Consider the following 10,379-nt stretch of genomic DNA (forward strand, 5'->3'; position numbering starts at 1 on the left):
AGACTCGGTGACAACGCATTGCCCAAACTATATCCTCTCCTAGCAACAAAATTACAGCCGACAGATACAATTTTACGCAATTTTTCATACTGGTTGACAATAGGTAAATATTTTTTAACAATTTTTTTAATGCTATTAAATTGATGGCTGTAAGGAGTTGAAAAAACTAACGGAGGATGCCTGTTGGACAAGGATAATTTATTAACGGAAGATCCAAAACGAGGTTCATTCAAAACTTTGATAAAGGCAGAATTAACATCATCTTGGTTATACCCTCTATCCAAAAGACGATGACAAGCAGTTTTACCCTCCCTCATAAAAGAATCACGATTGGAACACAACCTGTTGATTTCTTTTCAATTTCAGTCTCTCACCATCCTTTACATGGCATGGTGGGAAGAGTTATTTATTTTTTCGGATAAAAATCCTTTTTCATGTGACATTTTTTGGTTTGGTAGATACGTGGATGAACTGATCTTCATTTGGCATGGTCCACCGTCTAAGGTGCAGGATTTTTATAATTTTTTGAATTGTAATGATTTAAATCTATCCTTTACGATTGGTGGTTTTGGTTCTGAAATCTCCTTTTTGGATATTCTGTTGACTGGTGATACGATTACACATAAAATGTATACTTCAGTTTACAGAAAGGATGTCGCTGGCAACTCTTTACTATTGTCATCCTCCTCTCATGCCAAACACACTATTAAATCGATCCCCTGTGGAGAATTGAAAAGAATCAACAGGTTGTGTTCCAATCGTGATTCTTTTATGAGGGAGGGTAAAACTGCTTGTCAGCGTCTTTTGGATAGAGGGTATAACCAAGATGATGTTAATTCAGCCTTTATCAAAGTTTTGAATGAACCTAGTTTTGGATCTTCCGTTAATAAATTATCGTTGTCCAACAGGCATCCTCCGTTAGTTTTTTCAACTCCTTACAGCCATCAATTTAATAGCATTAAAAAAATTGTTAAAAAATATTTACCTATTGTCAACCAGTATGAAAAATTGCGTAAAATTGTATCTGTCGGCTGTAATTTTGTTGCTAGGAGAGGATATAGTTTGGGCAATGCGTTGTCACCGAGTCTCCTAAAACGCCAGTCTTCTTCTGAAATGTGGTTATGGGCAAAGGTTTTTTTCTAAGTGCGCTAATAATCGATGCAATGTTTGCGCTTTCGCCATTGATAGAACTAAATCTGTTAATTCTTTTTCAGGTTTTTCTTCTACCATTACTTCTTTTTTGAATTGTGATACAAAATATGTGATATATTGCATCTGCTGTGTGCCATCTCAGATGCAATATATTGCATGTACTACAAGAAAAATCAAGAAACATATTGCTGAGCACGTTACCAACATTCATAATAAAAATGCGTCTTATTCTGGCGCATCAAAGCACTTTGTCAATGTGCACTATGGAGATCTCACTAATTTTTCTTTTTATGCTTTTGAAAAGACCCGCAATTCTCTATGGGGTGGTAATAAACAGAAAGTGTTAACTACAAGAGAGGCATATTGGATCCTGAAATTGGACACACGTTTTCCAAGAGGAATGAACGATTTGTTTTACACAGAGGCGTAGCTAGGGTTTTGGTTCGGGGGGGGCGAAACTTCTGAGTGGGCCCCTAACCAGAGAACCTCAGCCTATGACCACGCTGTTGCCAAAAATAATATATATATATATATATATATATGAAAAAAAGATTTTTTGGCACAGCCAGCTCACCGCTTTGAAGAAAACCAGGAATAAGTCCAGCTTGTGGTAGCAGTTCGCACGGAAACGGATTGGGATAAATCCTTGAATGTAAAAGAAATAGTGTTGGTTCTCCAGCGATCAGTCCAATGGTAGAGTAAAATATAACTTTTATTTTTCCATTAAAAAGGTTCCAGGTTTCTTCAGTGACAATTTTGCACATGGTCAATCCTTTTTGGACGACATGTTTCCACACTACATGAGTCTTCCTCCAGGTCCAAGTGAGGAATGAATCAAAACCGCATATATAGTATGAAGCCAGGGAAAAACACCACTGAATTTCTGGGTGTCACCCTTTCCAGAAACTAGCTCATGTGTATAGGAGATTCCAAGTGGATTTAGTTCAGCCAAATTAACCCTATAACCAGCAGTAACCCTTTGCGCTGTTGTTCCATCCCCAAGGACTTTGCCAACATGAAAAAAACAAATGATTAAAATCAATATTAAAAACAAATAAAATAAAATCAATCGATACCTAAAAGATACAGAAATTTGTATGAAACATTCAGTTATTCCACAGCACAAGAATAGTTAATATTGGAATTATTTGATACTGGATTAATTACTGTTACTATGAAACCATTATTGTAGTATCACCATTTATGTTTAATATTGCGTTATCAAGTCCATATGGCTATTCAAACCGCACGGCACTCGAGTTTCCAGTAAAAAAAATCCACTTACTTTCCCTTGCCAGGATTTTTTCATGTAAATTGCCCCCCCTGGTGGGCTTGGACACTTTCTCTATTCCTTTGAAGGAGAAAGATTTTAGATCTCCATTATGTTTGTTAGCAAAATGCCGTGAGACTGCAGAGTAACCTGCCAGCGGTAAGTTAACCGCATTGGACAAGTGTTTACGGACACGTTTTTTTCAGAGGGTTCAGAGTACAACCTACATACTGAAGAAGACAGATGTTACATTGAACCAGATAAATGACATTATCCGTATTACAATTTATAAAACTGCTTATTGGAAACTTTTTTATTTTTACAGGAGACAAATTTTTTATCTTTTGTGGCATATTGGCAACATTTGCACACGTTATCTCCACATTTGTGGAAACCAACGGTACTGAGCCAGTTTTTCTTTTGATCTCATTCCAAGTCCACAAATAAGCTAGGAGATAAAAAGTGTTTTAGCGTAGTCACTCTTTTTGGCACAAATCGGACTGTGTGATTGTCCAAAATCTTTCTGAGAATTGTATCTTGTTGTAAAATAGGTAAATATTTCCGTATGATATTAGTGATCTGATTGAATTGTGGACTATACCCCGTGGTGAATGTAATGATATTATGTTTGGTTTTATTTTCCTTACATTTATGATGAAGTAGAGAATCTCTGCTGATGTTACCAACAATAGATTGAGCTCTTTCCAAACACCACTTGGGGTAACCACGATTTTGTAATCTGCTGCAAACTTTTTTACTCTCACTTATATATGTAGAGTCATCAGAACTATTTTGTTTAATCCTGATGAGCTCACCAACAGGTGAGTTTCTGATGACATGTGGGGGATGGCAAGATGTAGCTGCCAGTATACTGTTTGAAGCAGTTGGTTTTCGGTAAGGAAGCACCAATACCCTATTTTCCTCAATATTAGCAACAAATGTTATATCTAAAAAATCAATATGTGACTTCTCAGAAAAACCAGTAAATTGGAGATTATAATCATTGTTGTTTAAATATTCAAGGAAAAGCTGAGCAGCATCATCCATATATTTTAAAACAAAGACCAGATCATCAATATATCTTCCAATCCACACCAGATTTGCTCCGAATGGATTTGAAGATATATAAAGTTCTCTTCCCAGGTCACCATTACGATATTAGCGAGTGAAGGGGAAAATTTTGTCCCCATACTCACACCACTGATCTGCAAAAAATACCTATTGTCAAACATGCAATAATTATGGCTTAAGAGAAATTTTGTTGCTTCAAGTAAAAAATTACATAGAACCTCCGAATAGTTGCTATATTTCCTGGGATAGAAAGATAAGCATTTAAGAGCTATTATATGGGGAATAGATGGATACAGACCAATTACATCACATGAAAACCATGTGAAATTAGCCTCCCATTTGAAAGTTTGCATCATAGTAACCACAGCTTTCATGTCTCGTATATAGCTGGGAGTCAATGAAACTAGTGGCTGAAGATGAGCATCCACCCACTCACCAATCCCTGCCACTATGGGTCTCATAGGAGGTGGAAATATATTCTTATGGATCTTTGGCAGGGAATGATACACTGGGATGACAGGATGGTCCAAATAGCAGTATTTTTTTTATTTTTTCATCCAAAGCTCCAATTGTTACACCTTCCTGGAGTAAATTTAGAAGTTCATTATTAAATCTCACAGTGTGGGATTCTCTTTTAATTCCAAATAAACATCCGGATTCTCCAGATCTCTAAGGTTTAGAATTTTATACAATCCAGCATTAATCAACACAACTGCCCCACCTTTGTCTGCATTTCTGATTAATAAATCCTTGTTTTGTGTTAATTGGTCTAACGCTATACTTTCTTGTCTACTCAGATTACCCTTAGATTTTTTTATATTTTTACTCAATTCATTAAGTTCCAGTTCAATAACCTCCTGAAATTTATCCAGGACTGCTGGCCTTGATTTCAGCGGATAAAAATCCACATTAGATGTCAGGAACTTGACCGACTGATCCCCAGATTTTTAGTCAGTCATTTCCAAGTCATACAGATCCTTTAATGTCCTCTGTTCTTCAAACATCAGTAGTTCATCTTTTTTCCAAAGAAATTCCGTATTCAGCTCAGTTTCAGTTATTTCCAGAGTGCTGTTGTCATTAAAGTAGTGACATTTTAAAGTTAAATTCCATGCAAACCTATTAATGTCCATAATGGTTTGATACAAATTGAAGTCCTTAGTAGGGGAGAAGCCCAATCCCTTTGATAGCAGAGATATCTGAGCTTGGAAAAGCACATAGCTGGAGAGGTTCCAAATTGGGATATTCACCATCTCCGATTCCTGCCCCGTGTCTGGTAACCCCCTCCCTCGATGCTTGCACCCCCCCTCCTCCTCCGTTTTTTGACCTCATTGTAACCATAGCCTCATTGTTCACATTAGGTTTGTCTTTGGAATTATACAGTGGGGAAAAAAAGTATTTAGTCAGTCAGCAATAGTGCAAGTTCCACCACTTAAAAAGATGAGAGGCGTCTGTAATTTACATCATAGGTAGACCTCAACTATGGGAGACAAACTGAGAAAAAAAAATCCAGAAAATCACATTGTCTGTTTTTTTTTCATTTTATTTGCATATTATGGTGGAAAATAAGTATTTGGTCAGAAACAAAATTTCATCTCAATACTTTGTGATATATCCTTTGTTGGCAATGACAGAGGTCAAACGTTTTCTGTAAGTCTTCACAAGGTTGCCACACACTGTTGTTGGTATGTTGGCCCATTCCTCCATGCAGATCTCCTCTAGAGCAGTGATGTTTTTGGCTTTTCGCTTGGCAACACGGACTTTCAACTCCCTCCAAAGGTTTTCTATAGGGTTGAGATCTGGAGACTGGCTAGGCCACTCCAGGACCTTGAAATGCTTCTTACGAAGCCACTCCTTCGTTGCCCTGGCGGTGTGCTTTGGATCATTGTCATGTTGAAAGACCCAGCCACGTTTCATCTTCAATGCCCTTGCTGATGGAAGGAGGTTTGCACTCAAAATCTCACGATACATGGCCCCATTCATTCTTTCATGTACCCGGATCAGTCGTCCTGGCCCCTTTGCAGAGAAACAGCCCCAAAGCATGATGTTTCCACCACCATGCTTTACAGTAGGTATGGTGTTTGATGGATGCAACTCAGTATTCTTTTTCCTCCAAACACGACAAGTTGTGTTTCTACCAAACAGTTCCAGTTTGGTTTCATCAGACCATAGGACATTCTCCCAAAACTCCTCTGGATCATCCAAATGCTCTCTAGCAAACTTCAGACGGGCCCGGACATGTACAGGCTTAAGCAGTGGGACACGTCTGGCACTGCAGGATCTGAGTCCATGGTGGCGTAGTGTGTTACTTATGGTAGGCCTTGTTACATTGGTCCCAGCTCTCTGCAGTTCATTCACTAGGTCCCCCTGCGTGGTTCTGGGATTTTTGCTCACCGTTCTTGTGATCATTCTGACCCCACGGGGTGGGATTTTGCGTGGAGCACCAGATCGAGGGAGATTATCAGTGGTCTTGTATGTCTTCCATTTTCTAATTATTGCTCCCACAGTTGATTTCTTCACTCCAAGCTGGTTGGCTATTGCAGATTCAGTCTTCCCAGTCTGGTGCAGGGCTACAATTTTGTTTCTGGTGTCCTTTGACAGCTCTTTGGTCTTCACCATAGTGGAGTTTGGAGTCAGACTGTTTGAGGGTGTGCACAGGTGTCTTTTTATACTGATAACAAGTTTAAACAGGTGCCATTACTACAGGTAATGAGTGGAGGAAAGAGGAGACTCTTAAAGAAGAAGTTACAGGTCTGTGAGAGCCAGAAATCTTGATTGCTTGTTTCTGACCAAATACTTATTTTCCACCATAATATGCAAATAAAATGAAAAAAAAACAGACTGTGATTTTCTGGATTTTTTTTTCTCAGTTTGTCTCCCATAGTTGAGGTCTACCTATGATGTAAATTACAGACGCCTCTCATCTTTTTAAGTGGTGGAACTTGCACTATTGCTGACTGACTAAATACTTTTTTTCCCCACTGTATATTGCAGCACCTGTACTGACTGAAGTGTCTAAAGCTTCATCTGACGAATTCACTGATGATTGTACCGAAGTTGAAAAAGTTACTTTGGGTCGAGCAGAAACAGAATTTTTCTTATTATTTTTACCTTTTCGCAGCCTTCTAAGAATGGGAAGAGGGGTTTTATTCCACTCATAAACCATATTATTTTTATAATCCTCCAAATCTCTTTTAAATTTTCTTCGCTTTGTTTCAGTTATTGTGTTTTCAAGTTTAGTTAGATTTTTATCCATTTTGCGCTGTAATTTTTTAAAATCTTCATTATTTTGGAAGGATTTAGTCTGATCTTGCAGAGATTTAATCGTGGTTTTAATCATAATTAATTCTTTTCTTCATCTGCAATAATAAGGTGAATAAGATCCATTGAGCAGTTGCTTAAAATTTCTTCCCATTTCAATCTGAACACTTCTCCATAATATGCAGTTGTTAGTTTTTTTATTCTTAAGCCTCTGGGGATCATGTTCTTGTCTGCATAGTTACTAAGTGAATTGTGATCCCACCAGACCCTGAGCTCCTTTAACGATTCCAGCTTTCTCATAATGTTTTTCAAATCGTTCGCTGTGGTTTCATTATCTTCATTAAAAATGTCTGCTGATTTATGCAATCTAGCTGTATAATTATCGGTATCCACTAAATCCTCATTTGAAAGATCCATGTTGTTTAATATTAATATTATAAAGGAATCTGTTTCAAGCGGTTTTGAGCAGAGCTATAAAATCCCACACAAAAAAAATGAAAAAAAGATTTTTTGGCACAGCCAGCTCACCGCTTTGAAGAAAACCAGGAATAAGTCCAGCCTGTGGTAGCAGTTTGCACGGAAACGGATTGGGATAAATCCTTGCATGTAAAAGAAATAGTGTTGGTTCTCCAGCGATCAGTCCAATGGTAGAGTAAAATATAACTTTTATTTTTCCATTAAAAAGGTTCCAGGTTTCTTCAGTGACAATTTTGCATATGGTCAATCCTTTTTGGACGACATGTTTCGACACTACATGTGGACCTGGAGGAAGACACATGTAGTGTCGAAACATGTCGTCCAAAAAGGATTGACCATATGCAAAATTGTCACTGAAGAAACCTGGAACCTTTTTAATGGAAAAACAAAAGTTATGTTTTACTCTACCATTGGACTGATCGCTGGAGAACCAACACTATTTCATATATATATATTCCATTATTGCGGCATCAGCGCGGCCCCCAGTGCGCGCCGCAATAATGTAAGAGAGAGCGTCACATGACGCTCCCTCTCCCATCATTACCCTCTTCCTCTGACACACAGCGGGTGCGCAATGACGTCACTTCATCGCGTCCCCGCTGTGTGCCGGTATGACTGCAGCGCAGCTCCTGACATCAGAGCAGAGCCGCCGCTGAAATCAGCAAGGGAGCGAGGAGAAGAGGCGAGTATAGTTTTTTTTTAAATTTATATAGTGAGTCCTGGTTGCATGATTATGATACCCCGTATGAGGGGGCAGCATGATATACCCCGTATGAGGGGGCAGCATGATACCCCGTATGATGGGGGGCAGTATGATACCCTCAAGATGGGGGCAGCATGATACCCCATATAAGGGGGGCAGCATGATACTCTGAGGAGGGCTGCATTATATTCTGAAGGGGTTACATTATATTTTTTGGGGGGGCTCTATTATACCATATGAAGGGGGCTACATTATAGAGAAAGAAAGAACAGAGAGAGAGAAAGAACAGAGAGAGAGAAAAAGGAAAGAAAGAACAGAGAGAGAAAGAAAGAACAGAGAGAGAGAAAGAAAGAAAGAACAGAGAGAGAGAAAGGAAGAACAGAGAGAGAAAGAAATAACAGAGAGAGAAAGAAAGAGGGGAAAGAGAACAGAAAGAAAGAGCAGAGAGAGAAAGAGAGGAAAGAAAGAACAGAGAGCGAGAAAGAAAGAACAGAGAGAAAGAAAGAAAACAGAGAGAGAAATAAATAACAGAGAGAGAAAAAGAAAGATTAGAGAGAGAAAGAAAGATTAGAGAGAGAAAGAAAGATTAGAGAGAAAGAAGGGAAAGAAAGAAAGAACAGATTGAAAGAAAGAACAGAGAGAGAGAGAAAGGAAGAGGGGAAAGAAAGAAACAACAGAGAGACAGAAAGAAAGAAAGAAAGAACAGAGAGAGAGAAACAAAGAGAGAAAGATTCTATAAAGATACTATAGCAGCCTGGCTCCCATTGTAGTGCCCAACTGAGCCTCCCAGTGCAGGACATATCATGATCCACTCACATGGCCGACATCCCCAAGTCCAAGGCGATCCCGCTGTCCGCGCTGTCGGAGGAGACGGTGATGTGGATCTGAAGCATTCCCTGAGGTGCCTCCATGGTTCCGTCACAATCTCCTCCTGAAATTACCTCATTTCCGGTCAGCTTCCAGCACGTCACTTTCGGTGGAACGTCACATGCAAATTTTAAAGTGCTCCTCGGGGCTCTGCTGTGTACTCCTGTGTCCGCGGGAAAAGTAAGCTCCCGAACAGGGCAGACTTTCTCTCAAAATCGAGACGGTTGGGAGGTATGAATGCTCCCCACCATAAACCTTGTACACGCATAGCTCCGCACTCCTCATACACACACGGTTCTGCTTTCAAGGCCTCATACACACACTGCTCCGCTCCGTACACCTCGCACACACACTGTTCCACTCAGTACACACATGGCTTCACTCCGTAAACCTTGTATACATGCGGCTGTGCGCTGTACACCTCGCACACACGCAGCTCCGCACACCTCGTACACACGCGTTTCTGCTCCGTACACCTCGTACACACGCGGCTCCGCTCTGTACACCTCGTACACACGCGGCTCCGCTCCGTACACCTCGTACACACGCGGCTCCGCTCCGTACACCTCGTACACCACACGCGGCTCTGCTCCGTACACCTCGTACAAACGTGGCTCTGCTCCGTACACCTCGTACACATGTGGCTCTGCTCAGTACACCTTGTACACACGTGGCTCCTCTCCGTACACCTTGTACACACACAGCTCCGCTCCGTACACATGCGGCTCTGCTCCGTACACCTCGTACACACGCGGTTCCGCTCCTTACACCTCGTACACCACACGCGGCTCTGCTCCGTACACCTCGTACACACGTGGCTCCTCTCCGTACACATGCGGCTCTGCTCCGTACACCTCGTACACACGCGGCTCCGCTCCTTACACCTCGTACACCACACGCGGCTCTGTTCCATACACCTCGTACACATGTGGCTCCTCTCCGTACACCTCGTACACACGTGGCCCTGCTCAGTACCTCGTACACACGCGGCTCTGCTCCATACACCTCGCACACACGTGGCTCCTCTCCGTACACCTCGTACACACGCAGCTCCGTACACCTCATACACATGGCTCCGCTCCATGCACCTCGTACGCACACGGCTCTGCTTCATACACCTCATACACACACGGCTCTGCTACATGCACCCTGTAAGCCCCTCCTGACGCCACACAGAAACTTCCCTTCATCCAGCACCATGACAACCAGCACAGCAGAGTCCTGCATACACTGAGACTAAGGCTGTGTGCACACGCTGCGGATTAGGTGCGGATTCATCCGCGCGGATTTTGTAAAATCCGCAGGTGAAACCGCAGGTCAAAATACCTGCGGTTTTACCTGCGGATTGCTCTGTGGTTTTGCCCTGCGGTTTTTCATCTCCTCAATGGAGGAGATGGCAAACCGCAGCGGAATCCGCAGAAAGAATTGACATGTCAATTCTTTCTGCGGATTGAAAACCGCAGATAATCCGCGCGGAAAATTCCGCACCGTCTGCATTGCGGTTTTTGATTCCCATAGGGAATCATTGTACTGTACACCGCAGCAGAAACTGCGGCCAAAACCGCTGCGGAATTGCAGCAA

Source organism: Dendrobates tinctorius, unplaced genomic scaffold (assembly GCF_039654945.1).
Source record: "Dendrobates tinctorius isolate UK_male_01 unplaced genomic scaffold, ASM3965494v1 ptg000158l, whole genome shotgun sequence".
NCBI lineage: Eukaryota > Metazoa > Chordata > Amphibia > Anura > Dendrobatidae > Dendrobates > Dendrobates tinctorius.